General features: G+C 43.6%; 1 protein-coding gene across 2 annotated transcripts in view; it reads right to left on the reverse strand.

The window, feature by feature from the left end:
- ptprsa (protein tyrosine phosphatase receptor type Sa) overlaps positions 1–25,348 on the reverse strand; it is a 199,558-nt gene that overhangs the window by 154,255 nt on the left and 19,955 nt on the right. The gene's annotated exons all lie outside the window — the stretch shown is intronic.

Consider the following 25,348-nt stretch of genomic DNA (forward strand, 5'->3'; position numbering starts at 1 on the left):
ATCAGTGATGAGTTTCCTCCAGGATAATGATATGAATATCATTTATGGAATGCTCAACAGGGGCATGTTTGAGTAATATGAATGTTGAGTTTTCTACGTTCATACAAGATTCATATCAGTGGCCATGATATACTTTTCCCCAGGGCATTACATGGACTTGAATGTAATAAAGTTTTGTTCTTGCATGAGGTGTGTTCAGGTGCTTAATGCTTTGAAAGGAATCTATTTAAGGTTTATTTTCTTCCATTTCCGGTTGACGCGCCTTTCAGTTTTGTAGTGAATGGCTTGGGTTGGAACATAACTATAATGTTGCATTCAAAAAAACAAGTTATTGATGCTTAAGAAAATGTTTTCCTTTTACTTTTGTGAATATCTGAAATGTTTGCACTCTTGTTGACACAATTCTCCAGCCTTACATTTAAGTACTGGCTCTTACAGTGTATAGTAATAAAGTTAGGCAAGATACTATGAACCAAAAAAAAAAACTCCAGATGGATAGCAGTGTGTAACTGGCATATTGTTATACTTCCTGATGATCATTAGACTGTTGTTACCTAATAGTCAAAATAGTGAAGAAGAATAATATCCAGAGATGGGTATTCCATGCAAACGATACGCATGGAAGAAGCAATTGAGAGCCGAAATAACCATCTTAAGTTGCGTTTAATTTGACCAAAGGGAGGAAGTGCAATCAATACAGCCATCTCTACAGTGCGACCCCAGTCCGAGCTCATATGTGAATTTGCCTCGTGTAAAAACAGGAGTCTGAGAAAAAAATCAAGTAGGTGTGGGGATACGTTTTGTGGGGAAAAACGTGTTTAGAATATAGATAATACATTTAATAATGTGGAAACCCGCGGATATTGGTCCGAAATGGCTAATGTATGTAGAAATCAATTTTTGTGGCTAAATTTAGCAGCTGTGGCTTTTAGTCAGGTGTGTTTTGTTGTCCGGAAATTACGGTAAGTGGATGTGAATAGGAAACTAGCCAGCTAATGAGCTATAAATATTGTTTATGAATTATGAAAGCTCTGCCGTTAGCTTCCCGTCATGTAGAAGCGCTTTAAAAAGATATAGTATGATTATTTTATGAATAAGGACGGAGGGACGATGATGGAAAGGTGCCCAGGTCGCTGACGGTGGACAAAGGACGGACCCGCAAAATAGGGTATATGTGACGGTTCGGGTCGGGGAGGAGGGCGTGGCAGTTCTGCTTGTTTACAGATCCGCGATCCACCCAGCCAGGCCCTCCTCCGGAGAAAGTGGGCGTCGGCTCCGGCGCACCTGCAGCTCGTTGCCGGCAATCAGCGCCGGCTTAAGAACCAGCCACGCCAGGAGTCCGACGCCGGATTATCTTGTCACCTCACGTGGTACTGGCTCATGTCTCGTCCTGTTTCCCGATCGCCTGACTCGTCGTGCTCTCGTGCTTGCTTGACCCCTGCTCTTCCGTCTCCCCCCTCTAGCCGACCTGAACCCGTCTGGTCCCGCTCCGCACGCCAGCGCCTCCGAGATCCTGCCCGGCAAGCATCCCGCCAGCGCTCTCCGCCGTGCTTCCCGCTACCACGCCAGCCCGACTTCGCCTCCCGGCGCGCCCCGCTCGGCCGCACCCTCGTCCGCGCCACCCGGCACTTGCCCGTCGGCTTCATTCAACGTTGTCCCTGACGACGCCTGCCTTGTGGTGGACTCTCTCCAGCTCGCCTCCCCACTCCAGCCTTCAATAAACCCTGATACCCACTCACCTGTCGCTTTTGGGTCCTCCTTCCTTCCCACACGGTTCATAGAACCGCGACAGAATAATCCGGCCAAGTTAATGGACCCCGCGACCACGGACCCCCTGGGCGAAGCGCTTGCCCACCAGGGCAGCGTGCTCGAGCGCCATGATCGGATGCTGCAGGAAGTTCCGGGCTCCCTCCAGGCCATCCAACACCAGCTCTCGCACCTCTCTAACCAGGTGGGTTCACTCGCTCCCCCCCCCAACCTCCCCAGGGACGCGACCCTGGCTCCCCCGGCCGCCGCATTGCATTATGCGGGCGGTCGAGAGCCCCACGTTCCTACTCCCGAACCCTACTCCGGGGACTTGGGCTCGTGTAGCCAATTCTTACTCAGCACCTCCCTGGTTTTCGACCTTCAGCCCCACAGTTACGCTACCGAGCGGGCCAGGATCGCCTATACCATCAACTTGCTTCGCGGCCGCGCCGCCAAGTGGGCAACCGCATTGTGGGAGGCGGCGTCACCTGTGATGTCTACTTACGCGGATTTCAGCCAGGAGTTACGCCGTGTCTTCGACCACCCGGTGCAGGGGCGCGAGGCGTCCCGCCGGCTCCTCTCCCTCCGACAGGGTTCCCGCTCCGCGGCCGACTTCTCGGTGGAATTCCGCATCCTGGCCCACGAGAGCCGTTGGAACGAGCCGGCTCTCCGCGAGGCGTTTCTCAACGGGCTGACCGACGCCCTCAAGGACGAGCTGGCGATCCGTGACGAAACCACGACTCTTGAAGAACTAATCGCCCTGGCCATCAAGGTGGACCATCGGTTGCGGGACCGGCAGGCTGATCGTTTCCGACGCCCCTCCAGAGTCGCCGCCCGGGCAGCCATTCCCCGACCCGAGGTTCGCTCGCCATCGCCAGTTCAGCTATCCACCGGCGCGGAGGAGCCTATGCAGGTAGGAAGAACTACTCTGGACCCTCTGGAGCGCCAGCGCCGTCGGTCCCATCAGCTCTGCCTGTATTGCGGCCTCCCCGGCCACTTCTTGATCCACTGTCCCAGTAAACCAAAAGAGCAGGCTCGTCGCTGAGGGAGAGCCCAACGCCGAGCCTGCTGGTATCCGCTTCTGGCTCTTCTTCCCGGATGTCCATCTCCGCCCGGCTGCTGGGTCAACACACCCCCCGCTCGGTCACCGCGCTGGTCGACTCGGGGGCCGACGGCAGCTTCTTGGACCTGACCCTTGCCCGCCAGCTCGGCATCACCATGGAACCCATTCTGTCCCCCCGAAGGGTGGTCGCGCTGGACGGGCATCTCATCGCCCGGGTCTCCCAACAGACCGCTCCCCTGACCCTCATCGTCTCGGGTAATCACCGGGAGTCCATCAGATTTTTTCTGATCCACTCTCCCCAGGTCCCCCTGGTCTTAGGTTTCCCCTGGCTCCAGACCCACAACCCCACCATCGATTGGAGGAGGTGCGTGCTGACCGGATGGAGTGAGTTCTGCCACTCCCACTGCCTGCGTTCAGCGGATCCGGCCCCTTCCACTGCGCTCTCCCCCCCCCCTCCCCCTGACGTCTCCTCCGTCCCACCGGACTACCACGACCTGGCGCAGGTCTTCAGCAAGGACCTTGCCCGTACCCTCCCCCCCCATCGTCCGTACGACTGCGCCATCGACCTCCTCCCGGGGGCCCCCCTGCCCAACACCCGCCTATACAACATCTCCAGGCCAGAGAAGGAGTCCATGGAGACGTACATCCGTGAGTCGCTTGCGACCGGTCTCATCCGCCCCTCGTCTTCTCCGCTGGGCGCGGGCTTCTTTTTTGTGAAAAAGAAGGACGCCTCGCTCCGCCCCTGCATCGACTTCAAACCCCTAAACCAGATAACTGTCAAAAACAAGTCTTCGCTCCCCCTCATCGACCCGTCGTTCGAACCTCTATGTGAGGCCCAGATTTTCTCAAAGTTGGACTTACGAAATGCGTACCACCTGGTCCGCATCAGGGAGGGGGACGAGTGGAAGACGGCGTTCAACACACCATTGGGGCACTTCGAGTATCTGGTGATGCCTTTCGGACTTACCAACGCCCCCGCCGTCTTCCAGACCCTCATGACAGACGTTTTCCGCGACATGCTCAACCGGTTCGTGTTCATATATCTCGACGACATCCTCATATTCTCCCGCTCTCTCGCAGATCACCGCCGGCATGTCCGACTGGTCCTCCAGCGCCTCTTGGAGAACCGCCTCTACGTGAAGCCCGAGAAATGCGAGTTCCACGTCCCTTCGGTGCCCTTCCTGGGCTATATCATCGCCCGGGGGCAACTTCGCCCCGACCCGGCTTACACGGTGGCAAAAGTCCTGGACGTGCGGCGCCGGGGCCGGGGCTACCAGTACCTTGTGGACTGGGAGGGCTACGGTCCGGAGGAGCGCTCCTGGATCTCCCGAAAACTGTTTGTGACCGACGCCCCCATCAGGGAGTTCTACGCACTTCACCCGGACAAGCCGGGTAGGACGCCAGGAGGCGTCCGTTAGGGGGGGGGGGGGTACTGTGACGGTTCGGGTCGGGGAGGAGGGCGTGGCAGTTCTGCTTGTTTACAGATCCGCGATCCACCCAGCCAGGCCCTCCTCCGGAGAAAGTGGGCGTCGGCTCCGGCGCACCTGCAGCTCGTTGCCGGCAATCAGTGCCGGCTTAAGAACCAGCCACGCCAGGAGTCCGACGCCGGATTATCTTGTCACCTCACGTGGTACTGGCTCATGTCTCGTCCTGTTTCCCGATCGCCTGACTCGTCGTGCTCTCGTGCTTGCTTGACCCCTGCTCTTCCGTCTCCCCCCTCTAGCCGACCTGAACCCGTCTGGTCCCGCTCCGCACGCCAGCGCCTCCGAGATCCTGCCCGGCAAGCATCCCGCCAGCGCTCTCCGCTCCGCCGTGCTTCCCGCTACCACGCCAGCCCGACTTCGCCTCCCGGCGCGCCCCGCTCGGCCGCACCCTCGTCCGCGCCACCCGGCACTTGCCCGTCGGCTTCATTCAACGTTGTCCCTGACGACGCCTGCCTTGTGGTGGACTCTCTCCAGCTCGCCTCCCCACTCCAGCCTTCAATAAACCCTGATACCCACTCACCTGTCGCTTTTGGGTCCTCCTTCCTTCCCACACGGTTCATAGAACCGCGACAGTATAGTCTATATCTATCTATCTATATATCTATATTTACAAACAAATTGTGAATATATACAATATTAATAACACATTCCTTGTTTCCATTTATACTAATAAACAATTAATAATAATAATGATACATTTTATTTCTAAATGCCTTTCAAAGACATTGTACATCATCAAAACAGATGAAATAAAAGACAAAATTGGAAAAAAAATAGATTAGTGAAGTTAAGGGGAGTATGCAATACTGAAAAGATATGTTGTGAGTTCAGATTTTGTTGTGTGTGTGTAATTGAGAGAGTCTGAGTTGCCGAGGTCAGGTGGCAGAGAGTTCCAGAGATGAAGAGCCGAGTTACTGAAAGCTCTGCTCCCCAAGGTACTGAGACAAGCAAAGTGTGCAGTCAGATGGACAGAGGAGGAGGAGGACGTGAGGGTGCGAGCATAATATAATATAACTCGCATATAAAAATAAATCCCACGATAAAATGATTGGCACAGCCTGTAAATGTTGATTCCACAACAGCTGCGTTAATAAGAACAATCACTGCTGGGTTCTGGAAGTCAAAACCTGCTCTTATTGGCTTTTCCACCTTTTCTATTTTTGGGTGTAGACAGTTTCCCAGCATCCTCAGTGGGCATCATTACCTCAGTGGTCAACATTCTGATGGGCCACAGGGGTCAGCTTGGTGCTCGGTGGCCAATCAGAGCCAAGTAACAGGTTGGTTCCAGAGCAATCCAATGGTGCATTGACTGCAGGCCAGTGGAGTGTCGGTACAGGTGATGTGTGTGTGCGTGTGAGAATATGTGGGGGTTGTTTGGGACAATTACAGTGGCACCAAGGAGGAGGGAAAATACAGTGAAGCATTTGGTGAGAAACTATTGAAAGGGTAACAAAATGCGTGGCTGTATGTACACTTAAGCGTACTAAGTGTGTGAGAGGGAGGAAAACATGATCTGCGATCCTCCCACACGCTTGGCTGCTAAGACAAGCGCAGGGGAATTTGTTTAATGTACAGCATTTATTCACTGCACACACGCTGTCGTACTGCCGCTTCCCCCGGCGCATGAGACACTCCCATGGCCAGGCAAGTCGCCATTAATCAACCAAAATGACGGGTGAGCAGAAGAGCACGGAAGCTAAACGTCATTCTAGATTGACATGGAAAAAACAGAAATGTGTTCTGGCATCCCAACAATAGCATGCAGGTGGGATCACAAAACTCAATGTCTCTCCAAGACTCCCAGTTCCTGGTGGTTGGGTGTACAGTAACTTGGTCCACTCATGTGGATAGCAGTTTGTTTTCTCATGACCCTGCAACATATTGGCATTGCGTTTAGTCACCTTGCTGCGACAGATGGCCTAGCATCATGGTGCATGGCGAATTGGGAAATGAAATGCGTGCCCAGAGATGAGTTTGTGCATTTTTCTTTTTCAGAAACATGACCACATACAGGACAGTAGAGGGGGGATAGCTTTCAATGAGCATATTAGCGATGGCCTATATACTGTAAATCCTGCTCTCTGCACTTTGGAACAAAGATGTTCAAAGTTTGAAGGATATAGCCAAAGAGTCAATTAGTACATGCACAGATTAGAAGTATGTTCTTTCACTACCAGAATTGGCTTCTAAAACACATTCTTTCATTCCCAGAGTTACAAAAGGGTGGCATTTTACTGGGATAAGAGTAAGGGGATCTTTTATTCTTTATGAATGAATCATTTTTGTTGTACTTGCCTGAACCCCTAACTCTAATTCTCGAATACCAATCGGTAATTGTTAAAACCTTGCCACAGAGCGGGTACAGTACGTGAGATAAGAGTACTGAAGAGAGACTGCAGAGCAAGTCTGAGAGAAATAATATGGAAGGAATGTGAATTTGAAGGAACACTTTGATTCGAGAAAAGAGACATAGGAGTAAAAATAGCAAAAAGGAAAGAGTAGACCCAGATGGAAATAAGCAAGTGACCGAGGGTCTCGGCGATGGACCGAGGAGGAGGCAGAAGTTGGGAGAGTGAGCAAGTACAACGGAGGACACAAATGATAGATGAAAAAGTGCAGAGGGGAAGAGAGTTTAGACTGGAAAGTAGAATGGTAATTTGCCAAATAAAGAGAATGGCGTAAAACTGAGGAAACTATGGAGTCACTACAGACGTTTGTGACAGATATATATAATAGCGATTAATCACATTTTTCAACTGATATTTTTTGTGAAGCCTGGAACAGATATTTACTTGAATAATATCTGGTAATTAATGTGCAAATATTAACGGTATTATACATTTCATTGAAACGTCACAATTTTCTAAAATTTAAAAATGACGGCTCACAATCAAAAATGGCGGGCAAATTCCAAACAAACAAACAAATGTCAAGATTGTGCACTGCACACATGATTTAGCTTCTGAGGAGTGCTCTCCAGATATGGCATCCTTGAAAAAGGTCTTTCCATTATCACACATATTAGACTACAATGGTACGAGCATCAGCTCAAGGCTGAAAAAGGCAAACATGAGGATAAAAAGTCGAAAATGGACCACACAGATATTGCTTTCTGACTTGGAAAAAAAAAACAAAAAAAAAAGAGAGGCGCTGTATCAGTCAAGGTCTTTTCGGATTGAGTAAAAAATAGACATTCCCTCACTAATAACTCCCTTTAGTCATTCAAATGTATTTTAAAATACTCCAGGCTATATTCTGACCCACATCTTACTTTATAACCTTGCTTGTCCTCATTTTCTTCAACACCCTTCAATACATAACAAAAACTGCAACGTGCATTGCACTTTATTCAGTGTTATTTCACAGACATAATGCAAGCCTTTTCATTGTGATGGGTGTTGTTTTTTTTTTTTTTCATGATTATTATTTTTTTAACCAGCACGTCCAATATTGCCTTTATCACTAATTTACTGTAATACTGTAGATATGGTGTTTAACATCTATATATATCTATATATATATATATATATATACGCATGTGTGATGTAAGCGCTGTAAATTACCACTTAATTATAGCTTTCCACATTTGCATAGCACATGTGGTTATACGCTACAACCGCATTTCCACATGGGTAGCCGTACCATCATTCTACTACTTGTAATCATTTCAAATATGTAGGGATGAAAAAGGTTACCATTACCATGATAAATCTTTGAGATTATTCCTTGTATTTTAGCATCTTCCCTTGAGCGCATGATCCAACAGCAAACGGATTTTGTGAACGTCCTCATCTTAGTTTCTGATCTAAAATCCATGTTTACAATATCTAACGTGCGTAATGTACATAGGATGACTCATTTGATATTTTTTGTATTCAAAATAGAACTGTTCCAGTGCTTTGGGGGGGGGGTATTTCTGTGATTTATTATTGTTACTTTAGTAATGTCAGGATAATACGAACAACTATGACAATTCTGGTAAAAAAAAAAGTGTTAAATAACCATCCTGTTTAATCTCTAGTACCGTGTCACAAGGACAAGGTTTTGCGACGAGTCAAGTCATTCATGAAACTGATGCAAACTGAAATTCACATAGTATATGATGCCTGCTTCTGTTCACACATGATGGATATGGACTTGAATCTACCGGAGGTGGGGTTGAGCCAATGCATCATTCTTAACTTCCGTGTGCTTTTCTTTTTAAATATTGAATATATATGGACGGACCGTGACTGATGTCCGATTAGTCCACCTGCCACCTTTATATGGCTCACTTTCCCCAACTCAAAATAAATCACTTCATCTGACAGCTCTGGGGTCGATAATATTAATGCCTCCATAAATAATGTTATTGTAGGTCTCTTGTGTTAATGGCTCATGATATGATGGGTGGGATAAAACTGAGCAGGTGTTCTGTTGTGAAGGTGCAGAGGTTTAAAGGCAAGGGATAGATGGGCTAAATCCCCTTCAATGCCCTCTGATAAGGCACAGTGGTGACATTGGGCTGGAAATGTGCCGAGGTGGTCACATCTGTGTTCCAAAGCCTGGCTGGCTATAGTAGGAGGGGAAGTTGTCACTTGTGTGTGCGTGCGTGTGGGGGTGCGTGGGGGTGTGTGTGTGTGTGTGTGTATAGAGTTGGGGGTTGTAAGGTTGTGATTCAGTGGATTAATTATGAACAATTTCCCAGGGAACATGTTTATGACTGCTCCTCTATCAATTGTTTGGCTATGTGAGTTTCAACTGGCAATTTGCTTTAAAGCCTCTTGTGGCTTGTGTCATGGGCGGACCAGTAGAAGAATGTGTTATAAATCAGCGGTCGTAAACAAGTGTAATGACATCCATGTAAACAAGTATGGGTAAATTTAAACATGTCACGTAATATGAGTTTGCTCCCGGCAGTAGCTTTTACTGCCCCCAGCAATGACATAGAATACAGTGTGTGTGCAGCGAATCCCAGAATAGTCGTGATTTGGCATTTGCAAATTTGTCAATTATCTGGTCATGCCAAAGCCATGTCACACATTAAAAAAAAGCGTTGGTGCCATCTGGTGGCTTTTTGTGCCAAAAAGAGCGGAAGAGCTTTATTTAGTCAGGCAATATCTTTGTTTAAATTAACACGTAGATTTTTACGCTCTTCATGTAAGGGCTTCGTCCCTATCCGCTGCAAATAGTGGGGGCTCACTGCACAGTATAATGTGAAAAATTTTTAAATTGAATTTCTCTGCCAAGATGGTCATTTTTGTTTCAAAAAGGCCAAGATACGGGTTTTGCTATTCCCTTACAAATGGCCATGGCTCACAAATGATTAAATTGATGAATAAATCACGGCTGGGAAATATTAATCAGCTCTTATGCTCATCCGTGAGGGATGAGGAGGCAGTATTGTGGTACCAGACTCTTTACTTAACTTTAAAACAAAACTGCGCCCTAAAACTGACACAATACGTAATGGTGGCCAATTTTGAAAAATATTTCTAAACTGTCTTCTGCATACATCATGATGTTCAAACACACACTCACAGACAAAGACACATACACGGGCCTGGACCAGGGGTTTTGCAAAGCCCGGATCATCCGTGCTAATCCACACTCATTAAGGATGAACTGCATGATAGCGTGCCACCACCAGCAGCCTTCATGCCCCCACCCGTCGCCTCTTTACCCTACTTTCACCCACACAAACAACCACACCGTCACCGTGGATAAGTGGCAGCTTTGATAGTGATTAGAATAAATTACTGCATGCATGTTTGTTGCCTCTGCTTGAGCGCACGGAACACCTGCCACACCTGGTGATGTAAATTGGGCCGCATATAATTAAGAGTGACAACACTTTTTGTTCCACACTTGGAGCGCTGCGGTATGCTTGGGAGTTTGGGAGCTAGCTGCCCCTTGCCACCATCGCTCCAACATTGTCTCTTCGAGCAGTAGAATGATCCAAGATTAAATAAGTTGCGGGTCGACAGGGCCAGTGAATCAATTTACTGTTGTAAAATGGAAAATGATTCAAATTTAGCAAACTTTATATTAATTATTCAGAGCTCCACTTTGTTGCACGGCACAGACAAGAAATTGTTTCTGCACTCTGCACATTTGTTTTACCTGCGCGAACATGAAAAGAATGTTCATTCTGAGGTGCACTGCGAGAAGAGTCTACCTCCAAGCCCCTTGGGCTGAACAGAAAAATGCTCACTGATACTTGTCCTTGCAGTTTTCTGCCTCTAAAATAACTCTCCCTCTGTGGACTTCTTAAATAAATTAAAGCTATGCCATCATCCCAAGATGTAACTGTTCTCCTGCCCCAATTAAATATTTAAGCCCATTTAGGTGGGTGCCCGGTGTAACTTGAAGCAGTGTGGTTTTAAGGGGTGATATCTAATCTTAAAAGTGGTGCTTGTGGCTCTGGGTCTTCCCTATGGAGTTGGGAAAGGGCCTCAGTGTTAAGCTCCAAAATGCTAATTGATGGGAAGATGGTAAAAGGACAAACTACACTGCATTATAAGACAGTCACATCTTTCTTCAGGGTGACTGACTGAATGAAAATTGGGAATTATAGGCGGGGTCAGAAAATTATAATGGCTGGTTTGGGATGAAAAAAGAAAGCCTTGTGCCGTTTCCACTATGAGTCAAACATAAGGTCAAAATTTACATTTCAAATATAAGTTATTAATATGTCAAGACGTCAAGAGAAAAATGGACACACTATGGGAAAACTGTTGAACTGACAACAATTGATTATTATAGAATCGGAAAACAATACTTACTTCACCATAATGGTGACCCAAGCATTATTTATTTTATAAGTCAATCTTACAACATGGTCTAGAAAAAAATAGTCTTTTACTCTTTTCAATTCTATTTAAATGATCATATTTTCTTTATATTGCAACTAAATTGACTAGTGTTATGCTTTTTCGACATTCCGCCACGCATTTTCGGTGAGAGGTGTCATCAGGTGGAGGTATGGGACTGACATTGGGGCTGTTCTTGTTGGGGTCTTCAATGCGGGCAAAAAACTATTTCAGGACATCTGGCCCTGAGATGTCTTTTGAGCATTGGTCTTACTTGTTATAGTTTATGATACACTTAATGCCTTTCCACATGATCCAAGGGTTATTGGAGATGAAGTGGCCGTGGATTTTCGGCACTCCTGAGTATTTAGCCCTTCCTTATGCCTGAAGCCTGCTGTCTTCTTGCTGCCCTGAGCGCCGATGCTTCATGTACCCTGACTGCAGAATTCCTACCCTTCAGCGGTGCTCTCACCTCAGGATTCCACCAGGGCTTCTGATGCAGGTACCAGGCAGATTTAGATGGTCTAGGTGGTGGGGACATCATCAACACATTGCGATGAAGCCCAGGGCAGATGAAGCGTATTCCTCCAGGGTCCATTTCTCATTCCAGAGTAGCTGCTTCCCTGAGCGTTTGCCACCTTGTGCCCTGAAAACATTCTTGAGGCACAAAGGGAGCACCAGTGGGCCCCACCTTCACGCTTCTGAGCGTGGGCTTGGACTGTGGATGCCATCTTTGTGAAGATTTGGTCAGAAAAGGCGAGTTGGGATGGGGGAAGGCTTCGTATGCGCTACATATGCTTGTGGACACAGTCCCGTGTGTTAACCCCTCACGTTGGTACAGCGATATGCTGGTGTAAACTTGGAAGAGTGTCTGCCAATTTTCAGTGGTTAAAATCACCTGAGACCGTATTTAATATCTCTGAGTGCTTGTATTGGAGGGAAATAGTGACGTAAAGCTCTTGAAGTGCCTCGCTAATGTTAGTAAGAACTCTTAGAGCTCTGTAAACGGCGGTGACAACTGTGAACCTGTAAGGCAAGTAGTGTGGCTGGCATCTTTCTTGGAGCAGTGGCCCCCTTTAAGTTCACTGTTTGCAGACCAACCTTTGCTGATATAGAGGCTGCGTTTCTTCACAGAGCGAGCATAACAGTCGGTTTGAAACTACTGTAATTCATTGATCTTGAAGGCTGAATCAGTCATGTTGTTTAGCAACGTTAACATCAAACAAAGCATTGAAAAATTCTTAATCTCACTTGAACCACTAAAACACAGGCTAGGTAAATCCAATTTATTGTCCAGTGACTGAATGTTGGCTAATAGTGAGTGATCGTATTGGTTTTTAGCTAGCTGACCTAAGCCATCTGGCAAGTATATCTCACTTTTGTTTGGTGAGCAATCTTTTCTTTTTGGACAGACTCTCCCCAAACTGGTACGCTAGGTACCATTCGCTTCGTAGGAGTCGCAGTCAACTAAGAGTACTTTTCAACATAATCAGTGGTTTTCATAGAGTATATTTTCCTTTAAAAAGAGTACTTTTGGTCCCAGTAAAACGAAGTAAAATTTGAGAGTAAAATATTAATCGTGAAATTCTGTTTAAATTTTTCTGTGAGAATTTTATGCTGAATATTTTACTCTCAAATTGTACTCTGTTTACAGTTGCCATTGAAATTTCTCTAAATCGGAATAGTTCATCCAAGCTTAACTTCACTCGCGTTATCAGAAATGAGATGGCACTAAAATTGGCTTCAATTAGTCTTTCACTTTTATAGCGCTTTTCTACGTATTAAGATACTTCAAACGCTTCACACTGATTCATATTCATCAACTGATGGTGTAGCATCTGGAGCAACCGGGGGTTCAGTAGATTGCTCGAGGGTACTTTGAGATGGTCACAAAGAACCTCTGAGTTGGGTGACGACCACTCCACCACTGACCTATTGAAAAGGGCGTTAACCCAAGGAGTTTGTTAAACCGCTGCTCTGGGTTGGGGGCACCGCCAACATATTTTACTTCTCAATATTCAATATCAAATTATTTCAAAGTAGTCAAAAGGTACTTTGTACAATCAATTGCACCCATAAAAAAAAAATCCCAACCGAATTATCAATTAACCACCCAAATTGATGTCATTTCACAGCCAGCATGCCAAAAGCAAGAGGATTATGAATTACACCAATCTCAAAAGCTTAATTATTTACAATAAATAGGCGATTAAATAGAAAATTGGCTTTGCAAGGATTGCAAATAAACAATGATTTTTTTTTTTTTTCTGCTTTAAAGATTTGCAAAGGCTAAAAGGCTAATTGGATGTAAACCTTTTGAAAAACATTACTCTATAGACCAAGAGCTACTAAGTGAATGTTCTCTAATCATTAAGCAGTTGCGCTCGTGTGTGTATGTGTGTGTGTGGAACAGCAGGTAGTATTTAATAGACCCCACCTCACCATGAACCCAAAGAAAGTGTTTTGTCATTTGACCTTCATTAACATCTTCTATTCATTGCTGCAACGGTGGTGATAAATCAGGAAATGACTCCTATTGTAGCTTCCTCCAGTCTTTGTAAGCTTTTTCTTCCTACAAGACTTTCATTACCTTGGGTACCTTTGAACAATAACCATGGCCTCAATCGAACACAGGTTTTACAAGTTATTTGGAAGACTGAGACCGCATATACAAAGTCACTTTGAACAAGCCGATGTAATGTGTTTAGTGCGTAATCACAAGGCAAGTACTGTAAACCCCAATATATTTGAAGGTCAGAGAATGAGATGAGTGCAGCAAGAAAGTGGAAAAATAGAGTAAGAAGGTTTTACAGATATTGAGATTACAAACAGAATATAATCTATTATTATTCTATACTATCCTAGTATATATTTGTACAATACAATAAATAAAGTACAAAAAAATACTGTGTCAAGCAAAGTTCTCTGCAATGAACCAAACTAATAAAAAGAAAGAACATTCATAGTAGTTGTATCAGTGTTTATTTACCGTCATTATTTCTGCAGTTGTCATTCACAAACACTAAGGCCCACCGCACAATACATTCTAACCCAACTTGGACCATCGTAAAAAAAAAAAAAGACTTACTCTCCTTCACTTGCTTGCCATCATTCCATAAAGCTGGACGAAGGAACTCCAACCGTCGCACATCGTGTAAATAGGTCATGCAAGCGATGGATGACGGATGCAGAACACAACTTCATTAAGGTTGCGAGGCAGTGCTGGGTGAGTTACGCTACAATTTTTTAATGGATTGTGCATGCTTAGGCTAACCGTTAGCCACTCATCTGTCTGCTTGCACTGTTCGAGCTTTCGCAAAAGCCGGCACCATTTCTGAGGAGCACGCCAACGAGACTGACTGACACTGACGAGAGGGAACCTAAAATCACTAAACTCAGTTTTGCTGCTGTGGCAATTTGAAAAAAATACGCTAGCATGCATGCTATTGTACGTTTAAGCATGCATGTGAGCTCGCATATGTTTTAAGCCAGAGTATGTTTTACCATGGCTTTAAGAGAAAAACAGAATAAGCACCCATAATTGAGACACCGCCTTTTAATAGGGTGTGCTTTGTGGTCGCGAAGTCACAGTACATATAAAATGCTGATGAGGGCAGCACGGTGGGCGGCTGGTCTTTGTGTGCCCTGCGATTGGCTGGCAACCAGTTCAGAGTGTGATATTTAATATTGGAATTTTAGAAAAAAATAGAAACATTGAAGATTTTCGCATGAAATTCTATTAAATGGCTGTGAAAACAGAATGCGGTTGGGGATAACTGATCAGCAACTTAGACCTCAGTCTCACGATAATCACTTGACAGGTCTGAGCATCCTCAAACAGAAAAGGAGGAATCACAATAGGCCACTTTTGGAAGAGGGCACTTTTCAGAGGGGGGATGGTTTTCCTTCAATGAAGCATTGCTGGATTAACCTAATCACAAGATTAATCAGACTTGAAACACTGGCGGGTGTGCCGGTGGGGTCTTTATCCGACGATGGCGGGCGGCAGAATTAGGATAGACAGTTGGGAGATGGCACTCTCACAATGTTCCCCATAGTGCTCTCTGCTCGCCAAAAGACCCCACAGGCATAGGGGGTATTATGCTGCAACTGGGTCCCCCAACATTTGTCTCATTATCTTTCAGACAAGCATTTAATGCTTGTTTTGAGCTCCTCTGGCAATATACCTTTAAATATGAGTGAGCAACGGCTATGAACAACATTCATCACAACCAGGCAGGCAGCTCAGAATAACCCTTCATACCGCTTGAAGAGTTAGGAGATTTTACAGAGAGTAAGCCTCTGAATTTCGTTAAATTGAACCTATAATGAAAACAGAAGCGAAACAGGAGGGAGAACAGAAACACCATTCATTCAAGATCTGCGGTACAGCAAGACCATCGATCGCAGGATAAAGCCATGGCACAGCGAGCAGACTCAAACCACAACCGCCCACCTTCTTTCACTTGACCAACGGAGGCAGCAAAGAGATGGGGATCACACGCTGTCCTCACATAATTGTGTGGGAACATCATTTTTCAACCGCAGCGTTGGCTCTCCACCTCCCAGTGGCACTTTTCTTAAACAGAAATCCTTAACTGTGGCTGCTGACATGATGTCTCAAGAAAAACATTTTGACTTTCCGTGATAGATGTGGGTGTCAATACCCATTCAGCCGTATTTACTCAGACAAATTCTGACACCACATACACTGTACTAGATAGGGAAAACTATCATCCAACATATTTTTGTTCGTGTTTAAATATGTCCATGCGGCAAGATACTTGTGCTTTGTTTGTAGATATAACTCTTGAAAAACATTTTTACTTTACATGATAGGCATGCCTGTCAAATGCCCATTCAGTCATATAGACTCAGAGACAAATTCCGGGATGCTACTGATATTTGACAAATGGGCGCTTCTCAGCCCTCTGCAACAACTAATACATCTCCCCAAGCTACCTGTCTTCTACCTCCATTAGATTGTATTTTGTGATATGATTTATGAATGAAGTCCTGGCGGAGTATGACCAAAGAGTGTTCAAACAACAAGAGAAACGCTTTGCCGGTCCAGAAAATTCATCTCTGCGCTGTGCTCTGCCAAAACAAACAAACATGCTAACAATCCTAATATTTGTATTTTATTTTTTTTAATCAAGAAACCACCTTGGTTTAGCCTCATGCTGTGATTCGTCTTGTCATTGCAGCAACCCGATTAAAGGAATGATAAACTTTATGTGTCAATGAAATGTTTGACATTGTCCATTAATGGCTCACAAGACTTCTGGGTAACATAGCGTGATAGCTGGAGGGGCTAGAAGATTTGACTGATATCTAGTGCAAGAACAACCTCATTTCATGGTCTCACATTGAGCCTGCTAGTCGCCTGGTCATAGGAGGACAATTAAGCCGCTTTTCCATTTCGGATTCCAGAACAGTCTGGCCTTGCTTGGTCTGCTCCTGGCCTCTGTTGCCTCTCCATTACAACAGGCACCAATCAATTGGGGCAGGAGCAACTGAACTGTGCAAGCCTTCACTGCACACTTGCAGTGGGGTGTGAGGGGGACGGCCACAAGATTTCACGAGTGGTCGAATCTTAGCCACTGTTTTGTGGCAATTCGAAATATGAATCACAGTTGCACAATGTGGGAATGTCGCAAAGCATAGGTCATCAAATGTACATAAGGTTTCACACAGACTTAAAATCCATTTCTAGGTGTAACCAAATGACTGCCAGTCATCACCAGGGCAAAAAAAATACATTAAAATACAGTGCACTTTTGTTTTACAACAATACATAATTTTTATAATTTCATTTGTAATTGCAGATGAAATACAGTGCCGCCCTTGTCCTTTATGTCCAACGAGAGCCCTGGTTGTCTCATACGTAAATTTGTTGATAGAATATAGTTCACTTGCAAAAAGTACTGTGTGAATATGATGCGCACCAACCCCAAAAAACGAGGTTCTCTCTTTGTCTGTGGACTAAAGGACTTTTCTGGTGTCTGATGCCAGGCACAGGGCTCTGAACCTTCCAAGCTTTCATGCAGATCTGTAGCTTATTATGAAAAAAGTCGCATGGTGTCATGTGTGCAAATGCACAAATAGACGCACATTCATTTTAGGTGACACATGTCGAGTGGAGAAACTTCTTTGCCAATTTGTTGACATTTTTCAAATTGAGCCACAAATTTACATCATCCTCCTACTACCCAAAAAACGTGCAAGCTAGGACAACCACGGCTCACCAGCGACACCATCACACTTATTGTTTGACTTGAACACGATCAAGCTTTCGCGACTCCTGTGTGAAGAAGTGGAAACACGTTCGATAAAGTTAAAGGCCCAGCTGAAAGATACTAAGTCTGCAAACACTGATATAAAACCACCCGAGAAGGTAACACCTCCCATAAGATGTGGCGGCATTTCTCAAAAAGTTGAAAGAATGACAGCATAGCAAATGTGAAAAAATGTCGAAAAGACTTACCTTCAAATAGAAGTCAAAACAGTGTAAAATAGTTTGTGACAAGCAAACCTGCGTCCCTCAGGTTGCTGTGAATGAGTCAATTCAATATTCGTGTTGTTTGTAGTTCATCTTAGACGGGCACTGCATTTAATTAAGACACCAGCTTTTAAATGACAACATAAGGCAGTAAATGTTTTGCTTGAATGCAATCAAATATAGGAAATTTCACATGACGTAAACTTTGATTTTGAGAACCGTTCCACCCTTACTAGTGTCGCAGTTACAACACATGTAACCCTTTGTGGGTGGTGGAGCTCAAATATCTTGGTCTCTGCGTTGTGTTGTGTTGTGTTGAAATTACTTGGCAGCGACACAAATGAACTGGCGGCATCTTCGGTACACCCAACTATTGATTCACACTGCATGAAAGAGGGGGGCACTGTTGAGCCATTACGTTTAAACAACTGGAATCTCTCCAGTACCAAAGTAACCCTGTTACATATACACCCAACACACACACATGCGCACAGTTGAGGTAATGCGGAGCCTTGCGTTGCCATTCTGTGAAAAACGGTCATCACATCAGGGTGGTTTTCTTTACAACCCATCATCACAGTGGGATAATACAAACAGCCATTAGCAGAACGGGGGGAGCAGATGTAGAGACAATATACCTCCCAGCTAGCGGGCTATAGATACAACAGAAGGGGAAATTAATAACTCCTTCAGGTTACACAAAAGATGTGGAATTAAGTCTTAGATCATAGATTATATCAGATGATTTCCTCTATGAATGCAAATAATTAAAATTAGACGATTGATAATTCATATTTTTAATGGTATTTTTTTTTAAATAAAACAATGAGCTGCTCCGCATAAAATATAATTTTGTTTGCCAAAGTCGCTTGGAAAATGTCCACTTCCATGTTTTGGGCAAAGTGGCCCATGGTGTCTATATTCATCCTACAACAACAATACAAGAAATACATCGATGATTAGCTAACTGACTCACAAAAAGTGAGTCAAAACTAAGTATCCGACCCGTGTATTAGACCATAATGTTCAACTCATCTGTCTAAAAGACAATTTAGGCATCAGTGGTGTGGCTCTGGGCTTGTTTACCTCCCAACCTGCAAGTAGAACTGCTCTAAATACTTTGAGACGTCTCTTCCTCCTACCCCTTCTTGTTTGTACGGTTCCCCAAGCGTATATTTTTCACAATATGTATGCTGCCCATTTGAAAAATCCATCATAATTTGAATATCAATTTCCACTGCTTTGCGGACAAGACTCAGCTGTACAGCCTCATGAATTCTGACCCCAGCGATGTCTTATTCATAATGGCCTGTCTGTCAGAAATTCAAAGTTTGGTGGTGAAAATCCTCCTGAAATTAAACAACACTGTAGCTTATTATAATTGCACCCACTGGGCCCAGTCCTAGCAGCACAAATATATTTCCTCATCCCTTGGCATTCTATTGAAAAATATGAGGACAGAAGTCTTCAACCTGGTAGTCATTTGTGATTGAAACTGAAGCAGACAATTTACCAAAATAATTTCCGCCTTCCCTCTCTCTCTCATAGATGCGGAAAAGTCATCCATGTGTTCATTACTTTCAGGCTGGAGTACTGAATTTTATTAAGAATTAGCAAACGTAACGTTTACTCAAATTAATCCAAATTCACCCGATGAAACCTTGGTGCGTCAAGTTTAATTCAGTGATATTTAGTATTTCTTTTTTGCCTGCCTTTGTCCTGTTTTGTTAGAGCATCTTGTGCATAGTCAAATCTAAAACTGAAAGTATGCAGTTATGACAAAATTCCTGTTTTCCTACCATTCAATAATGTGTGGAAATGCCCATAGGTGAGTTTGATAACACAATATTGTTTGTGTTCATCTCTAGTGCGCATATTTGTTTACCCATAAGTTATGTCACTTCAGTTTGTGCACACAAAAAATTTTGAAGCAGTGCTATAAAGGCAACCCTGTTGTGTGTGCAGTATTCAATGCGTTTTCATGCATGCTTACACTCTCTTATGTGGTCTCGTCTCAGTGATTTTTTTCCCCCCTAAAACTGTGAATTGATTTTTTTCCTTGCCCATGTTTCTCTCAAAAATGTGATTCGTTTAGGAGAAATAATAATAATAATAATAATAGGATGGCTCTCTCTTACCTTTATAAGAACAGCATGACATGTGTATAAGAGAAAAACTGTAAAGGACAAAAATCAAAGTGGAGACATTTGCATGCATTGTAAGGGAACAAAAGGGCATGCATTAAAACTATTTTCTCATGTGTGCCAGTCCAAAAGATTGAGAACTTTATAGATAGGCATTTTAATGCTAAGGTTAGATGTGTCTAGTGCCCAGTGATGCTGAGAGACAAAGCGTGAAGAGAGTTCTTCGCCATCACATCGTGCTTGTCTCTCACATCTTAGAGCAACAAAGTGTTTGTCAGTGTCACGCAGCATGTCCAGCCATGGCAATAGATGTGGCAGTATATGTGATGAGCTTGCGTTGCTTTTGCTGTAGCATTAAACATTCTTCAGCGCCAATGTCTGATTGTACTGTAACTAGGCCACTTTTAATGGAGTTTTCACGCATTGAACAGTAAAACTCACAGAGAAAGAAATGACCTGGATGAATGAGAATATCCACAAGCATAACAGGAGCCATAATCACCTCATCAGTTGAGAGGGGTTCCACTCCTCATATCAGTCTAGTTCGACATCAATAGTCACTGCTTTGACTTTGACAATGATGGTGTAAGTTCCTTTTACATTGCAGCCTGTCAGTATAATCCGCATCAAAAATGAGCAGACAACTCCAATGGGAAAATATTCAGCCTCGTGTCGGCTCAGTATGGAATGATAGACCGAAGCAGGAGAAAAATGATCCGTGAGAGAAGCAGCAATAGATAAGAGGATTACGCCATTATTACCTACCCCAGGGGCTGTTACCCTAGAGCGGCGCAAGATGGTTAAAAAGGGCAAGACCTTGATTCCCCGCAACACCCCATCTGCTGCACCCAATATTGTTGTACAGATTGAGCAGGCAATAGGTGCAACATGACAGTTGTTGCCACATGTTTTCAGCTCCAGCCTGAATCCTGAGATGACCTTGATATCCTGTCCAGCTTTCTTTTCACCCTCCTCCAGAGACGCCAGATGGATGGATCTGATAATTGGTTTGGACTTTGAGGTTAAGTGTGTTTTTAACAATCAAGGGATTTGACTCTTTTGGGTCGAAATGTTCCATCTGCAATGATCAAATAAAGATATGACTGAGAAGACTTATGAATTCATTAGAACTTGGAATTACTCTTCGGGGCTTGATGGTCATTCTCACCTTGTCTAACTCACAGTGTTTCCTCGCTATATCGCAATTTGATTTATGCAGCGTTACTCTATCACAGATTTTTATTTGTGACCTTGTAAATCCTTGCGCAAAGTGGGTTGATATGTACCATGATATGGTCGTATTCTACTTACGATCTTCCAGTGAAATCTGTTTCTTCTTCTTGAAATGAAGAAGACGATGATAAAAAAGCAGCAACAGCCAGTCATGGCGGCTTGGTTTTGGTTTCCACAAGAATTAACAAGGCACATTAAGTGATAAGGATTGTACCTTTGAATACAATTTGATGCATGTAATTATATAGTAGATCCATTAATCTAACTAGAACCAATGCATAACATAAAATGCAAATCAAATATCATGACAATGACACGTGAACTTATTTTTGGTTGCTCAATGCCGCATGAGTCAATCTCAAGCCCCAAACACCTGCGTATGCATGTTTGGCCAGTGATTGTGCATGTCATGAATCTTTTCTTTCCTGACAAAGTGCTGGAACAAGTTGAGTCACTGCCAGCAGTCAGAGTCCAAAAAGCTGTAGGACTTCTTCTGTGATGATAAAAATAACAAACAAATAAGACGTATTTTTCAATTTTTTTGACTGATGAAAATTAATTGAAAATTACCTTTGGATAAAAATGTTTGGTACATCTAACATTTAAGGATATGAAATAGGATAACTTTGGAAACCATTGCTTTGCAAATTTTTATGTAATAACATGACACTGACAACTAATAAACTCAACGTTGCAAATGCCTCGCAACTGCGTGGGCATCTGAGTGAGGGCTCCCGCTTCGAATTAAACAATGGCATCAAGTGCTGCCACGTCAAGAGTGAAGTAATAATTACTGTCATTCAGGCAGAAAGCTCATAGCACAGGCGGGAATTAATGTGTGCGAGCTAATGATGCTGTCTTTATGTTAAATAAACACACACCAGATGTTTGAGGCATCAACTCAAGAACTGAAACTTCCTTCTGTCTTGAGCACCATGTCCTCGCGATATGGGAAATGGGCCAAGACCACAATTCCTTCCAAAATGTTTCTTGCCTATAATGACAACAACAACAACAACAACAAAAAAAGCCTCATTTTAGCATCTGATGATGTTTTAGGGTCATGGTCCAATTACGGGTACTAAACTAATGCACAAGACAAACAGTACTTTGTTTCCTTGTTTCAGAACATCACAACCAGGTATTGCCCTCACCCTGATTCAGTTTTTCGAAAGATCCCCAGTCTAAACTGTCACCAAGTCCACCTCAAAACACAGCAAACGTGATCACTTTACTGTTATTTGATATTCAGATAACCAGCAACATGAGGACAACTCAGTTTGACACAATTGTTAAAACTGTGAGTACGATCTGCACATCAGTAAAATGATCTGTGTTAAAATTGCACTCCATTACAAATAAGTCCTGCAACCAATGCAGAAGTCGAAATTCACGTCGGCTAATTGCTAATGCTCGCTTGTATAGAAAAATACTTTTTGGCTTAATTCATGACACGTTTCCCCCTTCTTGTTTGGGAGATTTCAAGTATATTTCCGCAAAAGACAGACTTGAATGCTTTTCTCTGTAAGATGGTCAGGTTCGGACATGTTGGAGAACCCAAATGCAGGGAAGCAAGGCAGGGATAAACTAAAGGGTATTTAATTGAAGACTAAAAGCCAAACAAAGAACTCGAAAAAACTAAACTATCAAAGTACAAAACAAACACTAGCAAAAAAACAAAACAAAAAAAACCCTACGATTATGTGAAGTGAAACAGGTTGACAGGAGCATTGATAACCACAACGAACTGACAAGACAGAAAGTAACCCAGGAACTAAATGCAATCAAATTGACAAGACAACAAGCAACACCTGGACAAGGGTTCGTGGGAGCTGATTGGTCACAGGTGGACAGAATAAGCTTCAACGAGAGACGCACCAAAGGAACACAAGGAAAACATGAAGCAAAATACTAAACCAAAATCAACAAATGCAGACCATGGCAAAGATAATGTTTCCATCTTGCTATCTCCACCCATAGCCCAGACATATTAAGACAACTGAAGTTTTTTTTTTTTTTTTTTTAAAAAGCACGGATTAAGCAAGGCCAAAAGTGGGTTTCCGTCCACTCGTTTACTGCTATGTGCATAGTGCTCGGACCAGAATGAAATCTTGAGCGCTCTCTCTATCTCTCTCTCTCATTTTTGTGAATAAGGACAAAAATGTTATAACTGAAAGGCTAAATATAATCCATAACTGTTCCCTCACAAGTTCACGGGTGACAAACCCTTAGTGGAGTTTTTTTTCGCCGAATGTTCTGGTATTTCAGTTTTACAAAAAAGAAGTCAAATACCGTTTCTGGGTTGCATTTGAAGAAAAAAACATGGATGAAAAATGTGACCTTGTTCAGTGGCATGTAACTTTAAGTCGTCAGTAGAGAGAAAGCTAACAAAATATATAATGTATTGCAATACAGTGCTCTGAAATGATCACTTGTGTGTATCCTTCATGACTGACAGAGTTCATGTGTAACCAAAGGGCACTGGACCAATGCAATGGGTAGAATGGATTTTCCTTTCTCAGGTTTCCAAGCTGAGTGAACTTTGGCCCCCCAAGTGCTTCTGTCTGATTTTTCCTCGTATGGACACAGACAGACAAAACACACACGGGCACACACAACAGCCAACACAATGCCTCTCTAAAGCAGACTCGCCACTAGTACACACACGGCCACTCACTGTCCAGCAGTCAATATTTTCTGAAGGATGGCCTCTCTGGGGAACTAGCAGGCAATCTGAGGGTGCCCCAGCAATGAAAGGGCCCGTGATTGCATTCGACCGTAGCCCTTACAAAGACGTCGTACATCAAATGCCAACAGATGAAAAGCCATCCGCAAAGAGTTAATCAGCGGAGTAGCTTTCATGGTGACGATGCAATTTGTCTCAATATCATGACAAGAAGACAGGCTCTTATAAAAAGCACCAATATAAATAAACACAAATAACAAAAATGCATCTAGGTTTTGTGCTTCTTGTCCACTGAGTGTGAGGTTATCTTCAGACTTGTCGATGGATGCAAGTAATGACCTCCTTTTTACGAAATATTTTCCTAATTTGCTAAACCTTGAAGAGTATGTGTGGCAATACCAAGCTTTGCCTTGATGCCCTCCAGACCGGTTCAGCTGGATTTGAAAGTCCATCCAATTTACATTCTGAGCAACAGGGTAGATGTGTGCGTTCGAGGCTATTTTTGCTCCCTCTGCACACCTGCTGTAACTCTCTAGTGTGATTCTTATGGAGTGGATGATTGGGTGTCGATGAGGCTTAATCGAGACCGCTCTTAACCCCTATTTTCTGACCTCTTGTACTACTTACTTCAATCAAATTAATATGTGGGCCCTACTGTTGCCAGCGGACCGCATAAGACGATCAATGGCACATGGTATTTAAATACTCCAAAAATCACATTGAGGCACTTGAAAGACATCCACTTGAATGATTCAGTCATCATACAGATGAGAGGTATGCTTTTGCACATTTTTTCTTTCAATTATGTATTACAGTATAAGTGATTCTGATGTGTGTTTTAAAATTTCAAAGCAATGAAGGGGCAACTTAGGGTGAAAGGCAGCGCACACTACCGATCATTTCAATCCTAGACTTGACACACTGAGCTAGACCACCGTTAACATTCACGTCTATGGATAATTTAGTTGCACTCCAAACAAAAGATCGAGAACCGCACCTTCAAACAGACTCAGTCTGCTTTAAGAAATCTGTTACAGACCTGGACTAGTGTTTATATGAACAAGCTAACATTTTAATAAATGTTATAACTTTCCCAATTAAAAATAACAAACGAACTAAATTCACTAAATAAATGCATATAAATATGTAATGTAATGTAAATGCATATTGACTACATGGGGAAACATGTTAAAACAATTACTTATATTGGGGGATGATTTTTAAAATATATTTAAAGAAAATAAAAAAATATTATAATAATTAGTTGAATTAATTTATTCTTAAACGATTCAGACAAACGCATATGTGAATGAAATACGATGAAATACCCCACAGAGCTCAGAATCTCTCTGTCGGAATCACATCCACCAAAATCGTGTAGTACCAGCTACACCACAACTTAGACCTGCTTGTATCTGGTCAAATGTTTACTCTACTTTCTGTCACCAATTTGTCAGGTGTGCCGGCGGGGTGTTAAAAAAAATGCCCTCGATCTGAGGAATGCACAGCATGGCACAGCGCAGTCTGCCAAATTCCTGCTCAATCCAAGCTAAATGAGGCTTGCACAGGCACAACAAGTTTTTACATGGAGTGCACATGCCCTGTCTCCAAATAACGTGACATACATGTTTTTGGACTGTGAATGTAACAAGAAAACACGACAAAGAAAAAGCCAGAGTCTGGATTGGATTTGAAACCC

This window comes from Idiotropiscis lumnitzeri, chromosome 13 (genome assembly GCF_059441095.1).
Source record: "Idiotropiscis lumnitzeri isolate Australia: NSW breed Sydney's pygmy pipehorse chromosome 13, RoL_Ilum_1.0, whole genome shotgun sequence".
Classification (NCBI taxonomy): Eukaryota; Metazoa; Chordata; class Actinopteri; order Syngnathiformes; family Syngnathidae; genus Idiotropiscis; species Idiotropiscis lumnitzeri.